This window comes from Triturus cristatus, chromosome 8, assembly GCF_964204655.1.
Source record: "Triturus cristatus chromosome 8, aTriCri1.1, whole genome shotgun sequence".
Taxonomy (NCBI): domain Eukaryota; kingdom Metazoa; phylum Chordata; class Amphibia; order Caudata; family Salamandridae; genus Triturus; species Triturus cristatus.
Genome location: NC_140591.1, coordinates 485,200,821 through 485,218,413, shown reverse-complemented (window position 1 = coordinate 485,218,413; position 17,593 = coordinate 485,200,821).

Here is a 17,593-nt window from a genome sequence, read left to right as displayed (position 1 = left end):
ACCTACAAAGTGGAGGCAAATTCTGTCTTCTCTTTGACAAGTACCCTCTCATGTGAGTATAAGATGTGGGACATTTGTAACAACCAGCAGGGGCAGGGTTAAAGTCACCAGGAATGTGTTAGCTTTTTGTAAATGGCAAGATCACCAACGTGGGGTAATGTCAGGCTATGTCCTGACATCATAAATGATGACCGGCTAGGAGACCTCAACCACCCTGGAAGCCCAGGGATCCCAGTATGTCCCAGCCCCACACCCCCTGAGTCTGACCAAAACTCTGGTTCCTGAGAGGGAGTGAGGGTGCCTTTCGAGCCTGCGGCATAATCCCAGAGATATACATATCAACTGAGGCCTCAGATTCAGCAAACGAGGCGATCGCTGATCATGAAGGCTAAGCATCAGAAAGTTGTACATGATGAAGAGTCATATTTTGGGTGACCGCTGTTGGATAAATTTAAGGTTGAAATGAAAGAAATTTGACTAGTAATGTAGTGTGCCAGGTGACACAATGATGATGTCAGCAGGCTAACATGCAAGCATTCATCCTAATGCACCTTCAGGGGTTGAATAAAAAAGTGAGCGAAGTCGTGCATGGATGCCTCAAGTTCCTGTGCCCCAACCTCCTTTATCTGTTTGAGTCTAGGGCTGCTGTGAAACCTAGTCCGACTCCATTACATCAGTAAGCCCTCTTCATTCATTGGCCTGCTTTTGTGTTATTCCCATTTTTCTTCTGCTCACTGAAGCATAGAGCATGGGGCAATGGGCCAACACACTTCAGCCATTAACTAACTTTACAGTAAACGGCGGCATTCTGCTTTTTCACAAGACCACATCCATAGGGAAGGTAGTCAGTGGCGGCTGCCGCACAATGAAAATGGGAGGTTGGATGGGGAGGACGGCACGGGACGGGATTGGGGGAATAGAGGGAATTTTTTTTATTTTTTATTATTGCCTACCTCTTTCCAGACAGCTGTCTCGGTGCTTAACTCCTGATATGTCTCTGGGAAGGCACAGGCTGGGTTGGGCCAATCCAGACACTACTCTCATGCCATGAGAGCAGTGGAATGATTGGTCTGAGTGGCCTGCTCTGACGCTCAGACAATGCCTGGGAGCCTGTGGCTTTTCTCCAACCTTGCTGTGAATGCAGCTGGGTTGGAGAAATAGAAGCGTGCATCTCTGTTTGGCCAGACTGACACATTTCTAAGTGCCCACCACTCCTGCCTGTTATGGCCTGGCCCCACCCGCTCACTACGCACCGTCAGCCAGACCCCCAAACAGAAAAATCAAATGATATTATTGTTTTAATATAATTTTATATTTTCTGCGACTGACTCTGACCAGTGGGGCCACGCTCCCCTGCCATTATGGAGGAGCCGCCTCTGAAGGTAGTTCCCTCTCAGTGCAAGCAAATACTAGGGTACTGTATGTGTTTTACGACCCAAAAATATTTTTCCTATTAGCCAAGGTTTCTTTCTTTCTTTTTTTAAGAGATTGTCACATGCTAGGCAGCTTCCCTAACTATAAAGTTGAAAAAAATGACAAAACGCGCATTGATTGATAAAGCCAAAAGTCTGGCTGTCAACCCCAAAGTGATTGGTTTTGCCAATGCTTGTTGATTTTGCTTTGAGAATTCCTGAAGAACTCTTAATACCCTTCACATGTCAGTCTCCTGCTCCGGTTACTTTTTCATATAAGTAGGCATGTTGGCCGAAGGTTAATTTTTCATAAATGATGTACAGTATCTTAATGAGAATCTCGTCTCCACAGTTAATCACATTTTAATACAGCCATGCTCTATAACCGATGCACAGAATATAAGACTCGATTCTCATTTCCGCAAGTAGTCGTAGTATTTTTTACTGACCTTTCTTGACCTCTTCATGGTTAGGCTTTGCTGGAAACATTCCTGCGGGGTTAAAGAGTTGTGGGGGTAATATGGCCGAATCTAGGCCTTTTCAAAGCAAACAGGTTAGTCCACACACAATTACCACTGTACGTAAAACGTGCGTGCGTATGAAAAAAGAGCGACAGAGGCGTAGTCTGGCACAGATAAAGCATTTCGAACGGTACAGCACGCCACTAACATCGCTATAGCATTTCTTTACGATTCGTTCACAGAAAATTATAAATGAAATCCTTATACGAGTACTGAAATGCCATAGCGTGCCACATAATTCTTCATTCGAAGCACACGAAAGCAGAATGAACACAAAATCCCGCTATGGGCAGAAGGCTTTCTCCTCCTTGCAGGAGCACAGGTGTTCCTCTCCGACTACCAAAATGTTCAAGCGAGAAATAATCTTCTAATGGTTTAGAAATGGAAAAAAGGATGTTTGCCATCTGTACCCTGTAAACTACGTGTTTAAATCTACCTCTAGTCATACTAATGTAATTCAGGCATGATAGCTTTAGGGTAATTCTCATCTCAGGTGAACGGAGCATTAATAGAATTATCTTGTTAGTTTGGCAAAGGCACTCATTAATATATTGCTCTGTATACTGAAACGTCACCAAACTAGCCAGATTTTTTTGACAGAATATTTTATAAAAGGAATATGGACGCTCTAATTCTTAAAAAGAAAACATTTCTAAATTGTCTTTATTTGAGAATCCATACAGATTGTTTTATTACAAATGACTAAAAAATAATTCTTCTAAGGTTTCGTCTTTCGTCTGTCTGCAGGTGCATGCACACAGATGATGCCCATGTCCACTCTTTCGCAATGTGATAGCTGCAGTCTTCTAATCACCATTCTAAATGAGAGTAATAACGTTTGGGCGCAGAATTGTCTTGCATCGGTAACTCCCTGATCCAGATATTCTGCCTCCTCCATCATGTATTTAGTTTTCAGATGTGTTCTAATATGATGAGTTATGTTATATAGTGCTATGTTTTATTATATGGTATAGGTTATGCCATGGTGCATACATAATGATATGTTGCGCCAGTTACTAGATTCTGCACTATTCAGAGCATCTTTAGTTGTATCACAGCACGTCCACCTCTAGCCGGGTTCGGATTAGGAAACTCCTAATGCCTAACTCACATTGTAATCGGTTGGTCGAAAACCTTTCCAATTCGATCGGAAAGAGATGTTCCGGATCCGATTCGGACAGAGCAAATGCCGTTAGAAGGTTTTCCAAACCACATCTTAACCGGCCCCTAAGAGTTCTCCTAACTATAGGGGCACACACAATCTCAGCATTTTTCCTCAATCAAATGTAATTCGAATCAGCTCGAAGGCCTACCCATAAGGCAATTCCGATACTGTCAAAGGCAGTTTCTGACTATGGACCTCTGCTCTTCTGAATTCCAATGCATCGATGGTAGAGGATTCCTCCGATCACAAGCAGGGATTACCTATGTGCATTAACAGTTTTTTTGCAAACAATCTAGGCCATCCTTAAAAGTGTATTGGAGTCAACTGTGAGAACCTGAAAGTATATATACCATTAATTAGCAAGCATTGAAGACAAACAATTGCCACATATTAAAGTCTACATGTGAACCACGTCCTGTAATTTGTACACATTACATTTGGGTATTACTGATGGCTGGGCCTCAACATATAGTGCATTAGCTAGAAGGTTCTGGCTTGTGTGTTAAGGGAGGATTCAATATTTCTTCCCAGATTTTAGGTGTAAATGGCAGGCTTTGAGCAGCTCTGAGATGCGAACAAGTGGCAGTCAATAAAAGCTGCCCAATACTTACCATCCACGGTAACGCAAATACTTCCTTGCTACTCGATTCCTCCATCATTTTACTGCTGAACAATGATCACTCCACATGGCAAAGTTATACTACTACGCATTTACAGAAGAGATGGTTTCCACCATGCTCCAATCAACACTGCAATACCCAACTTCTTCCTATGTTTGCATCTTATTTAACTATTGTAAGCGCTTGACTTGTGTCCTCGCTGATTCCAATGATCATGGTATCTTCACTGCTGGAGTGTCGTGAGTTGGGGAAGGTTGGTGCCTGCAATAGACACCCTTTCATTAATTCTTGAGGAGGATGAGAGAGCTCAGGTGATAACACATTCACATTTTGACCTCCTAAACAGTGTCAAGTGACTACAGAAGCTTCTCCATCAATAAACACCTATCCTAGCCACATATAAAAATACGTCTACACCAATAAAGATGATGATGCTGATACTGGTATTGAAGCACGACTTCCATCTTTTTACATAGCCTTGATCGGTGAGAGGCTCAATACATTTTCCTCAATCACATACCTCCTGTTTCCACTATAGTTTCCGTATATCTTCTCCTTCTAATGGTTCCAGGAGGCCCTCATCAAATCGCCATCCTCTGACATCACTTACATTGTAGGATACACTCCTTTAAGAACCTTTTTGTGCTCCTGTGAGCAGCATTTATTACTATTATTACTTACTAACAACTGAGGATAAATGAATTGGATAAACACCTTTTACTGCTCTTGTGTTGCCTTATGCACCATCTTCACAAACATCAAAAGCCTTCGAAGCACAACACCAAAAGAAATTGAATCTATCTTCAGCAATGTATATCATGACAATCAAACTTTAGAACTTATAATACACTTTTGCATGACTTAATCAAACTTCTGACCTTGTGTGTATTAGGATATAATTCTTGAACTTTTATGGCAGTTTCACATCCATTTTGAGAAATGATCATTGGTTCAAGACCCTCAGCGGATAAACTGAGCATTAAACAATCTAGTATGAACCACTTGGCCATTGGTTAGATGCAGCATGCATTTCCATGACACAACTATCTCGGGACACATAAATGAGCATGCCTGTATAACTGTAGGTGAGACCGACTCAAATTCCATCCATAAAATACAATACATCACAAATGAAAACTAAAGAACAAAAACAGGATAAAAACATTAGCATTGAATACCAGCCAGTGCATTCAAAGGGACAATGCCACAAAACTACATTAGCACATACAAAATAGGACACAAAGCAGCATGGAACTCAAGTTGAATATACATACTGTTAAAAAGAATATCAACTTAGATCTGAAATACAAATAAAAAGACACAGATAATAGACACACAAGAATCAATACTTCATTACTAAGCACCACAAATACAGGAAAGCTGGCAGCATAGGCATTGCAACCACATCATCTCACTGGTGTTGAAAGGCAAAGTGTGAAGTGCATGCGCATATTGCCAGAAGCACAAAAGTTTGCACAAAATGTTTTAACCATTACTTACATGATTTGTGATCAGCGGCGCAAAAGAAAGCAAAATGGTAGAGGGTTTCTTCTGCTAGGTTACAGGAGGGGCCCTTACTCGAGCTACAATATTACTTGCCCCACTTCACACAAAAACTGTTCACCGGCAGGATCCTGTAAGTTCCATTTTGAAAAGAGATGGAATGGTGTAGAGGCAGGGAGAGTGTAGAAAAACAATTCATAAGCAGGTTGATTCTTTATATCCGAAAACAAATCAGTCATACTCCCTTCTTTGACACTTTTCAGTTCCCTCAGCTACAAATGCTCCTTTAAGTGATTCTTAATGAAGGAGCAGGAAACAGACTTAGCTGTACCCGGTAAATCCCAAAGAGAGGCATACATAGTCCATAAAGCATGGACTTAATATAAGCAAACCAGGTGATCTTCTCACACTCCAGTGAATTTAAAAGTGCCTTAATCAAAGCTATGTAAGATTACAGTTCCTCTGTAGATCAAAGTCTATGTCAATACATAAAGGGTGTGGCCATGATAGTGTGATTATTAGGGTAGAACCCGATGTCTAGGAGCTTAGGAAGATGAGGGGCACTCTGCGGGAGGTAAGGACACTCCTCACAAACCTGTTTTCTATTTTGCTGAGTTCAACAGACCCGGCGTGTCTCCAGAGTTCTGCACTATACATAGCGGAGCTTTTCACTTAAGATTCTAAATCTCCACCACTGGAACAAGAGAGCATGCATGGACCTTCTTGCCCAGCTTAGACACAACCCCACCTTCATGTTGAAGTTTTACTGCACCTTTTCTTATATGTGTGGCCCAGCTAATTTTATGAATTAAAAATGCCCTCAAGTACACAAACTCCTGCACTTGTTCAAATAAAACACCTTGCACCGCAATTTTAGCCCTTGCTAATTCATAAGGATTAAGCACCATGAATTTAGTTTTATTGATGTTGAGTTCAAGGCCTTGTTTGCTGCACAAGTTTAAGAAATGATCTTCTATTGCCTGCAGACCACGCAGAGTTTTGGATATTAATAGTGTGTCATCTGCAAAAAGCAGCATTGCCATTTTATGGGGGCCCAATTTAGGTGCATCATTGCCAGGGAAATAGAGTTCTCTGACTAAATCATTAATGTAGCGTGTAAACCGTGTAGGGGCCAAAAACAAAGCCTGGCAAACACCAGATTCAATGTTAAAAGAGTTAGGGCCATATGTAGGAAGCCCAATACCGGTCGGTAACGGCCGATTTTCGGTAAATATCCCGTTACCGACCGGTATTCAGGCTTTTGGTATGTAGGGGGCACATTTCAGGATTCTGTAATTTACCGAATCGGTAAAATTACCGATTCGGTAATTTTACCGATTCTGTAAATACCGAATCCTGAAATGATATGTAGGGGGAGTCTGTGGTTGTTGTGGGGATTCGTTATTTACCACCAACTAAAAGTTGGTGGTAAATGACGAATATCTGGAAAAAAGCATTTTTTTGCACTTTGAAGTGTGCAATGTGGCAGACATACATGCCCTTAGGGCATGTATGTGTGCCACATGTGCACACATGCAGGAATCAGGGGTGCAACAGGGTGTCACTGTGACACCCTGCCACCCTTGATTGTGCTCCCCCCATTACCGAATCGGTATTTACCGATTCGGTAATGGTAACTTGCTTCCCATTGATTCCTATGGGCCTCCTGGCCCATAGGAATCAATGGGAAGCCAGTTACCATTACCGAATCTGTAAATACCGATTCTAAATTACCGACCCATTCCGAATCGGTAAATATTACCGATGGATTACCTACATATCATTTACCACTTCATAAATACCGAATCGGTAAAATTCGGTATTTATGAAGTGGTAAATGTTAGGCTACCTACATATGGCCCTTAGTGAGGTTCCCATTGCTACCTTAATTAACCCTGGCCTTATAATGTGCAAGAAGCCTAATTAAAACAGACAAAAAGTTGTCAAGGATGCCGATCTCCTTCAGAATCTCCAAAATCTTGCCTCTGAGGAGGGAATCAAAGGCTGAACTTAAATCAACAAAAACCACATATAAGTGGCCTTGTCGAGCGTTACAGTTTTTCAATAGAGGCAATAAAAGCAGAGAAATAGGTCCATCATGCTGACTCTATTTCTAAAGCCCACCTGGAACTCAGAAAGAATGGAATTGTCCAAGACCTAGTCCAATAACTGGCCCAGAATGAGACAGAAAAGAGTTTCTTAGAGGAGTCAATGCGGCTCTTTAGTGCCTTTTCTGTAAATAGGTAATAGCTTGGTGGTTTGCCAACACCCTGGGATAGGTTTACCGTCCAACGAAGAGCTGAAGAGCAGCTGAAAATATCAGTCCCAAATCAGAGGTTCTACCCTAAATAAGTCCCCAGGGATAGAATCAGGACCCAGCGCTTTGTGTGTGGGAAGAGCCTTAATTGCCTCAACAACATCCTTATATTCAAAGGTCAAAGTGGTACTTTCGCCACAAGAGCCTTTTCAGTTTCTCTACTCCCACAGATGTAGTTGGCTGCATAGATGTTTAAGCAGTGGTCCACCCAGGCCTGGGGCTGGAGATTGACATCAGCATTAGTAACAGTATTGCAGTTACCATGGGCCATTACCCCCCAGAATAACTTAGTATCCCCTGTCCTAGCGGCTGCAACCAGGTCCTCCCACTGCACATGTTCCCAAACCAGTTTAGCCTTGGAGAGTGTGTCTTTATAATCCTTTTTGGCAATAGGGATTACTTGGCTGTTTCCAGCTTTCAGAGGATGTGTATTAATCTCCTGCAGTGACTGTTAAAACATGCACAAACCGTGTATACCCTAGAAGTCCTGTGACTCATCTTGCATAGTGGGCCTGCAAGTTACCTAAACAATTTTTCATGGTACTTGGTAATCGACACAATAAAAACATAGCATAAGGACCCACCCCCAGCAAGAGACACCCCCAACACATCTCACAAGTTCATATCAAGCCTCGTAATAATGAGAGGAAACATATTTTTGATCCACATAGTTAGACTGCCTGCTGGTTGACCCCTACCACCTGAATTAGCTGGACGAAAAAAGGTGGCAAACTCAAACCTGGGAACTGGCTCAGCACACCAGGTTTCCTGCAGGATACAAATGTCAAAGGAGTCAATAAACATCCCCCAGTCCAAGTCTGCCAACCTGGAATTGAGGCCAGCAACATTCCAAGATAGTATATTCCAGGCTTTGAATAATGAGATATACATAGAAGAGAGTGGCAATAGTTCCACAAGAACAGGCAGGTCTGCAGAAGAAGCATGCATCTGCTTTAGAGGAGCCACATTTGTTGGGGCAAAGACTAGTACATACTGTGAGTTTCCCTTTGTTGAAGAAGTTCCAGAGGCAAGAGATTCCGAAATGTTCGGGGCAACTGAGTCTGGAGTGTTGCTGCAAATGAGATTTTAAAAAGCTAAACTGGCAACTGTAGTTAGAACAGTGACACATACTCTCTGATGACCTCTCTCAATTAAAATGGGATCAGGAGCATCAGATACCAGTTTAGAACACCGTCAATCTTGACTATCCAGAAAAGACAATGGTTCAAAATAATTTTTGTAGTGTTGCGGGGATTCTGCTCATGCACAGAACTATGCACAGGAAACCAGGACCTCAGTGAATTGTGGTGTACCAAAAAACTCACATCAGTACCCAGAACCCCTATGCGACTAGCATCAGTGTCTCATTCGTTCTCCGTACTACAGCGAAGCAACCAATGATTAGACAACCCAGAAAAAGAGACTTAGGGTACTCTCAGGAATGGTGGGAATCAAGGACACTCTTTTGCTTTTATTCTCATACCAGTCCACAACATGAGTAATCAGAGACACAGAAAAGTTTAAAATGTTTATTTTTAACTACGTGCTCTAAGATGCGGTATTTTGGCTAACATAAGCAGGCATATCATTACAAATAAGACAATCAGCATTGTTACAATTCCATAAAACACAAAGGGAGAAATCATGTTATAATGATAGAGGAAACAGGTCGTATAGCGCCTTGTGAACCACCCTTCCCTGGCTAGGAGCTAGTTTTATAACAATAGAAGGTCTGTTGGTTTGAATGGGGAACCCCATACCTCCAAGATCAGCTGAAGTGAATCACATCACAGAATCAGCAACGCTCTCTGTAGTTGGAAAGGTTTTCTCCAAGTGCCAGAATCATGCCTGCAATGCAATATTAAAGGCACCCGAGTTTCAGATATTTGCAGCTGTGTCTATGTTGTGTCTAGAGCGTGGGCCGATCAACCTGAATCAACAGCATACATTGTTATTTGACCTTGAAGACTTCTGCACACAGTGTACAGACTAAGGTCGCGCTGTAAGTCTAGGGATGTGAAAAACAGACCCTTCTCATGTGAAGCAAAGCAAGCAGTTTACCTTACAATAACAGTTACATGTAGTGTTGTGTGCAAAAGCGGCAAAGTGGCAAAATGGCGTTTAACTTCGAATACGCTTATGCTAACATAGCAATGTGTGCAAGCAGAAGCCTGTCTTCACCACACCCTCCCCTGATCAGACCACGAACAAAAAAGGGAAACAATTTAGGAACGCAGAATTCAAGTTCGAGTGAGACAGAACCAAGTTCATATTTTGCCAAACCGGATAATTGGAAGTGATAAATTCGAAGTTGTGATGTAAAAAAAAAAAAACACAAAAAAGGGGCGGTATACTGTCCACCATGGAGTGAGAAAAAAAAATAGTATAAAAGTATTGTATTACAGTGCACGTTGAAGATGGACAATTGCCAATTTAATCCATCAGCATTTAGACACAGTATGTTGCAACAGTCTCCAAAAGGAAGTCATTGTTATCATCAGAAAACGATTCAGCCATCCAATTTAATAAAGTAAATAAACATACATGTTCTTCGATAACTGGAGCCTCTAGCACCATCAGAGAACAACTTGCGTGTTCTTCGAGGTAACTCCGTGCCAGGAAATCATGTGCAGCTGCGCATATATCCCAATTCCCTAGAACTCCATGCGCAGGCGCGCAGGCCATAATCCCAATACCAGAACAGTCCAACTCATGAGCCACTAAGGGACTCATCAGTCGATCATAATCCGGGGCAGGAGACGCCGTATTGGAGAGACACAATTCCAGAGGCCATTCAAATGCACAATCCAGACAATGGAACACAGGTTGCACGCAAGTAAAGTATGAAAACCGGAAGGATAATCAATAGGCTACACTCAAAGTGGCCAGAGGTAGCGTTCCATATTATTCAAGTATCCGGTTGCGAAGCTGGAACAGCCGGGGTAGGCTGTATTGTGACACAGATTATGCAGCCATTTCGTAGCAAACAAATCAATAGTAGCACACCGGCAGCCAAGGCGAGAATTAATGGTAACCCGCCAAAGATGCTGGAAAAAATAGAATGAAAAAACGCCGGTAACAAAACTGCATAAAGCTGGCTTGCTTCCCCATTCAAACTGCTGGAGATGTGATAGTACGTCTTGTAACATTTCTCATATCATTTGCGGATGTCCAGTGATCCAACCCTTTTGGAATTATATAGGTAAAACCTTACATTCCACGATGCCTCTACAAACTCCACTTTCGCATGCTACCATTCTTCTGCATGATACACGTCAATCACAATCACTCTCTAAACCACAAACCCGACTCTTACACACAGCCTTAGCTACAGCCAAAATTTGTATACTACGGCAATGGAAGTCACCTCAACCACCATCACAAGAAATATGGATGGTGGCCATGATTCAAACAGCTTCCTACGAACGTATTATATACAACATACAGGATCAATCTGATCTCTTTCTTTGAGTATGGTCACCTTTTCTAGCTTTAAATACCGATGCTAATATTAATGACCCATCTACACAGTAATTTAATTCTTATCCCTTTTCATTCTCATTCATCATTCATTATTGGTGGTTAATAAATCTTAATACATATTGTGTCTACCTATTTGTTGTTGTTTTTAATAGCTACTCACCAGAACACTTACATATAATTCTGTATCTTTTAATATATATATTTATACATCAAGTGAAATTATTATCCCTTATATTCATCTTTTCTCTATTCTTATTGGTTTTCTAGAGTGTCTTCTTTTCTCAGGAACATATTTATATAGCTTTATATAGCATTATGTCTTATATTTGTGTACATTTTCATTTATCGTTTTCTTTTGTGTTCCCTTCTTTGCCTTCCCTTTCTCTCTCCTCCCCCCCTTCCCGTAATTCCATCTTTTATGGCCTCAATATAAAGTCAAATATTTGTTTTTGCATGGATCTGTTTATGTGTTTATTAAATTATATAATATGAAAAAAAAAAAAAAAAAAAGAAAAAACGCCGGTATCACACCAAATATTGTTTGGAATGAGGACACAAGTCCGGATCCCACAATTTTGAAAAAGTGCGCGAAGCCAGTTGTTGACGAGGCATTGAATATATTGTGAATCAGAGCACCAAAATGTAGTGGGAGAACAGTATTTAAAAGCGAATGCACCTCGGTGCGGGTGTTAGCTACACGAAGGACAAAGGTTTCATGAGAAGAAGTTACGGTGACCTCTTTTTGGGACAATAGAGCCCTTATTCTGCTCATCTTGTTGAACTCTGCTTTCAAGGTTGTTATGGAAGGCCAGATGGATATGTCGAGTCTCCCATGAGGGGGCGGGAAAAGCACAGTTTTACAGCAAACTACACGTTGGGAGACAGTTACAATGTACGGAATCCCTGCTAGCATCCCCCAGCATGCTTCATTATTCAAAAGCAAATAACTACCGTTAGCCAGTAACGTAAAAGTGGGTGTTATTGCTGGCACTGGATTTCCTTTTAAAATGCAAGCTAAATTCAGGGCTTGGGTGTTACACGCGCCGTGCAATTGTATATTCTTGCATACTAATGAGTGATCAGGTGTCGAAGTGCACTCCTTGCCCTTCAAATAAACTTCTTTACCCTCTCTCAGGCACCTGCATGTGAATGGAAGTGACCAAAGTTCATGGAGAAAAGCGCTAACTAGCGGTTCAGATATGCCTAAGGCATAGTGTTTCATACATAAACTCGGCATTCACCAAGGTACCCACCACTATTGCTTAGGCCGCTGAATAAGCATGCTTAGATTCCGTTGCCGGTTGCGCCGAACCGTCGGTGTAAAGGATACAATGGTAATCTTCAAGCGGGCGCATGGACAGAGGAGCAGGATGAACAAATTCATACTGTAAGTACTCCTGTGTTTGCAATGAGGAATCAAAGATAAACGTGACATCAGGAGACGTCAAGGAAGTGGCCCATTGTATCCAACGAGGATGCAAAGCTTTAGAATTTGGTACACTGGCTCTCGTCACTGCCTCAAGGGCAGGATACGGTGTGACAACTAACATGCATTTCCCCTGCGACAGTGCTCTTTCTTTTAGAATCACCATCTGTACTGCAGTCCTAACTTTACTACCCCTAAACTGAGAAAAATCCTAACTTTATGACTTTCTGTATTCACAGAAGGCATTTAGGAGTCCTGAAGTTAGGAGTCCTAACTTTACTACTCCTAAACTGACAAAAATCCTAACTTTAAGACTTTCGGTATTCACAGAAGGCATTTAGGAGTCCTAAAGTTAGGACTCCTAACTTTTGTGAATACCGAAATGAGTAAGTGCCTTCTGTGAATACCAAAATGAGTAAGTGCCTTCGGTGAATACCAAAATGGTAGTAAATTTAGGATTTTGTCTTAAGTTAGTTCTGAATCGGGCCCAGAATTTTTAACTACGTGTCCTACGATGCAGTATTTTGGCTAACATAAGCAGGCATATGATTAGAAATAAAACAATCAGCATTGTTACAATTCCATAAAACACAAAGGGAGAAATCATGTTATAATGATAGTGGAAACAAGTCGTATAGCGCCTTCTGAACCACCCTCCCCTGGCTAGGAGCTAGTTTTATAATAATAGAAGGTCTCTAGGTTTGAATGGGGAACCCCATACCTCCAAGATCAGCTGAGGTGAATCACATCACAGGATCAGCAACGCTCTCTGTAGATGGAAAGGTTTTCTCCAAGTGCCAGAATCATGCCTGCAATGCAATAATAAAGGCACCCGAGTTGCAGATATTTGCAGCTGTTTCTATGTTGTGTCTAGAGCGTGGGCCGATCAACCTGAATCAGCAGCATACATTGTTATTTGACCCTGAAGACTTCTGCAAACAGTGTACAGACTAAGGTTGCGGTGTAAGTCTAGGGATGTGAAAAAGAGACCGTTCTCATGTGAAGAAAAGCAAGCAGTTTAACTTACAATAACAGTTACATGTAGTGTCGTGTGCAAAAGCGGCAAAGTGGCAAAATGGCGTTTAACTTCTAATACGCTTATGCTAACATGGCAATGTGTGCAAGCAGAACCCTGTCTTCACCGCAGTAGGAATTATAAAGGGTCTATTACCACAGTTGCCTGATATACTATCAGGCCTGGACCCAGGCCTTGTGTTTGTAGAGGGAGTAAGGGGTCAATAAAAATGTCCCAAAGGGAGAGCCTTCATGGAACCAACAGGAGTTGCCAGCTGACTTGATCACCCCACAAATTCACTAGGAAACAATCAAAACCAGATTGGGAACAGCAACCAGCCCTGGCAATCTGCTCGACGGGCTCCGGTAGAGGGGAAGGGTGCTAGTGGGAAGATGCGCTCCCGCTGGTCCACTCCCGCTTTTTTTACAGGGGGCCGATATTGCAGCACTGGTGAAAACTGCCCCCCACGGGTCCAAAACCAGCCCCACCCTTCCGGCCCACCGGCAAAATGCCTGGTGCCCGCTACAGCCTTCCAGCCCTGAAGACAATCCTCTTCACAGTCTTTGGGGTGGAGACCAAGGCAGGGCACTCTACTGATAGATAAGACTTCCTGTGTTAAGTCCTGAGACCACCTCACATTAGATTCTAACCAGCAAATTGTTTTGTTGTTCAAGGTCTCAAGATTTTCACTTGTATTGGGAGGTAGTTTAGAGATTTCCCTCAAAACAATTAGAAAGGGTGTTCACTCTGGGGAAAGTTGAGGTTAGTTGGTGGGAGGTCTGCTAATATGGCTGGTTGAGAAAGCCCTTTCTGCCAATTGACCAGCTGCACTATTAATTTTACCTTGCCCCCCTGGATTGCCTGCTGAGCGCTCATTACCAATAGATCCTGGCAGAGAAGGAAATTGAGATGAGATTGGTGGGTTTGGACCACCATGGGCCTGCTGCACAATCTGGTGTAAGAGCTCAGCAGAGTGTGAAGATGAATTTATTGCACCTGTGTGTGGTGGGCCCTTAGTGACTCTATTTTGGCTTCTAGGATATGGAGGTATGCGGCCAAGAGTGCAAGTTCCACCTTTAATATGTTCCTACATTTCCCTATGCAGTTCTCCACAAACCCATTCATATACTTCATGGTGAGTAGCTTAAAACGTTCTCAGGGCACACAGGGGAATGCAGGAAAGTCTGTATTGCTACACTGAGAAGATTAATCTAAAAGGCATTTGGGTTGATTGGAATATATGGGCTACAGTACCTCTTAACAGAAAAATCAAGGGAGAAAGCCCAGCCAAACCTGGGCTAAGATGGGGCTAAAACATCTCTGATGATCTCTGAAGATATCAAATATGAGCTCTTCAATAACAGTACCCCATGTTATAGATGAAAGACTGAAGTTCCACTGGCATCCAAGGGGTGTCCTTTCAGAGACAAAAGGCAGCAGTTCCACTGAAATTCAACAGATGTGCTTGAAGTATTAAATAAAAACCCAAAGCTATAGTGCCACTGGATCCATCAGTATGTCCTAATAAAGATCACATGGACACTATTATTCACAGATGCTGTCTCCAAGAATGAATGGATACAAACCATCATTGTCTCCATCATCTAGTCACCTAATGTGCCATCATACTCCCCGAAGTGCCATTGTATACCCAAAATGTGCTGGGGCAAGCTGAAGAAATACAATGATATTTGCAAAAAATGTCATCATATTCACTGAAAACGTTGTTCCATATTGTAAAAAGGCAAATGTCCACTGATAATGTGTCATCTTGTTTGGAAGGTGTAACTTTATGCCTTATTATAGATTTTGCTCATTTATGACACCATAAACGAAGGGACCAGTGTTATCATCTATGATACACCTTCTGAGGTTTTAAGCAGTGAATTGTTAACAAAATGGTTTCTCACTTAACAATAAACTTTTTAAAGAGTGTTTGGGCTTTAGACGGTAACTTTTACTGTCTTGCAACTGTGTTTATAATAATAATAATAATGGAGTTTGTACAGCACATAGCTACTTCGGCTGAAGTTTCCCAGCGCTAAAAGGTCTAGCTCCAGGAGAGAGAGTCACAGGTTATCAGTTCATTTATATGTATTTATAATATGGCTAAACATGCAATCTTAATAGAGGAAAATAACTCTGATGAGTTTGTTAAATTACGTTTGGACTATGTGTAATTATATAATTTATAGACTGCCACTTTGCGCCACATGCTTATAGCATCGTATACCGCCATAGTCTTGTCCAGAGGGTACTGGGCACAGAGTATAGCTTTCAACAACGCCTTAAGACAGAACCACAGAGAATAGTCAGTTTACCACTTGGCCTTTAACATTTCCTTTTGCTAGCAGCAATGCAAAGTCTTGATCTGAACTTGCCCTGCATACACTTAGCAAAGGGCTTGTTCAGTGACGTGTAATGGCAGTAGCATACCCTATTGCAAAGTATGTGAAGTCGTTAAAGAAAATATTTGTATTTTATTTCTTAGAACTAAAGACATTACCCCTTTCAAATTGCACCCGACCTCTTTGAGGGTGAGATTTCTTCAGTATGACACACATGATCACAGCAACAAAACGTTTCACAAGTGGGTCCCCAGGTCTCTTAATGATTACTTGCATTTAGAATCAATCATGCTCCAAACTCATATTCTAGTTTCTAGATCCAAGATAGGATGGTAAAATTATCTGCATATATTCTGTTTCCTAGATTTAGGGTTTTCTGAATACAATACTACATAGATTTACAACAAATCAAGAAAGGCGCCTCCCACTTCATACCAAAGTTGGTGTCAATTGATTCATCATGCTTTGTTTAATGTTTGGCTTGTTGCCCTATGTGGGAATTCAAATGGGAAATGTAACTTTTCAGCACCCCATTATACCTTCCTTCCTTTTTGATGTATGTGAAACACACCAACATCAACCTTAAGCTATTGATGCAGCAGAAATGTTTTCTCTTCTTCGGTTTCCACAAACTATCTTTCTGTGAATTTCTACTCAACACAGATTTTACACAATACCCATAGAGGCATTGGTCCTCTGATTAATCTTTGTAGGTCGTAGTGAGACTTCAGGACGTCCAAACCACAGTTAGCCATCCAATGAGAACCATTAAATAGTGGCCAACTCACAAGTTCAAAATGAGATTCAAATACATTACTCTTATAACCATTCTGTAAATATAAAGTATTACAATAGGTAGACCCAACCTCCTGAACAGGTTCAGTCTAACCAGAAATATACACACTAAGGGGCCTATATACGAGGAGCAAACACTGCTGTAGCATTCCTTTTTTGATGCCGCAGTGCTTTTCTTAGCGCCTTATTTGCAAAGTGACGCTGGAGCCCCTTAGCATCACTTCCAGATCTGCTAGCGGCATTTTCCGGTAATGATATGCAAGGTAGGCGGTCCCTCAGAAAATCCTCACAAAACTGACTCTGCCATATGTACAAGGATTTTCAGGAATGGTGCTACTTTTCAAAAACAGGTGCTAGGTCCCAGTAGCAGCAGGTTTTTGCAGCTAAGGAAAGTCTGGTCTTAAAATGATACTAGCACACTGGGAAAAAAGCAGAATAGACCCAAATCAATTTGGCAAGCTTAACTACGCCATGGATCTACTGTTATTGCAGCACAGAGCACCAAGGAGAACACCACTAGCACCACCACAGAGGCAGCGCAGGAGAAGGGAGTGGACATATCGCCAGACGATAATCCTCATTGGCCTCAGGGAGGAAAAGGTTGTTGCCTATTACAGACTCTGGAGGTAGTCCATTGTCTGCCTCCTGTACCAGATTGTGCCAAGCTGCAGCAAACATCGCTGCGCTGCACTAACATCACTCTGCAGGGCAAGCTACTGGCTGTCCTGTGCATGCTGACTACTGGAACTTTCCAACCCACCATAGCCAGAGTGGCAGGAATATCCCAGGCATCCTTCTCAAGGTTCCTCCCAACTGTCCTGGATGCCATCATAAGCCTCACTCCCCTAGTACCTATGCTTCCCCAACAAAGCACAGCGACAACAGGAGAGCAAGTAAGGCTGTTATGCCATTGCTGGATTCCCACGTGTTGGGGGCAATGGACTGCACCCATGTGAAACATGTGCCTCCAGCGGCAACATAACAGACT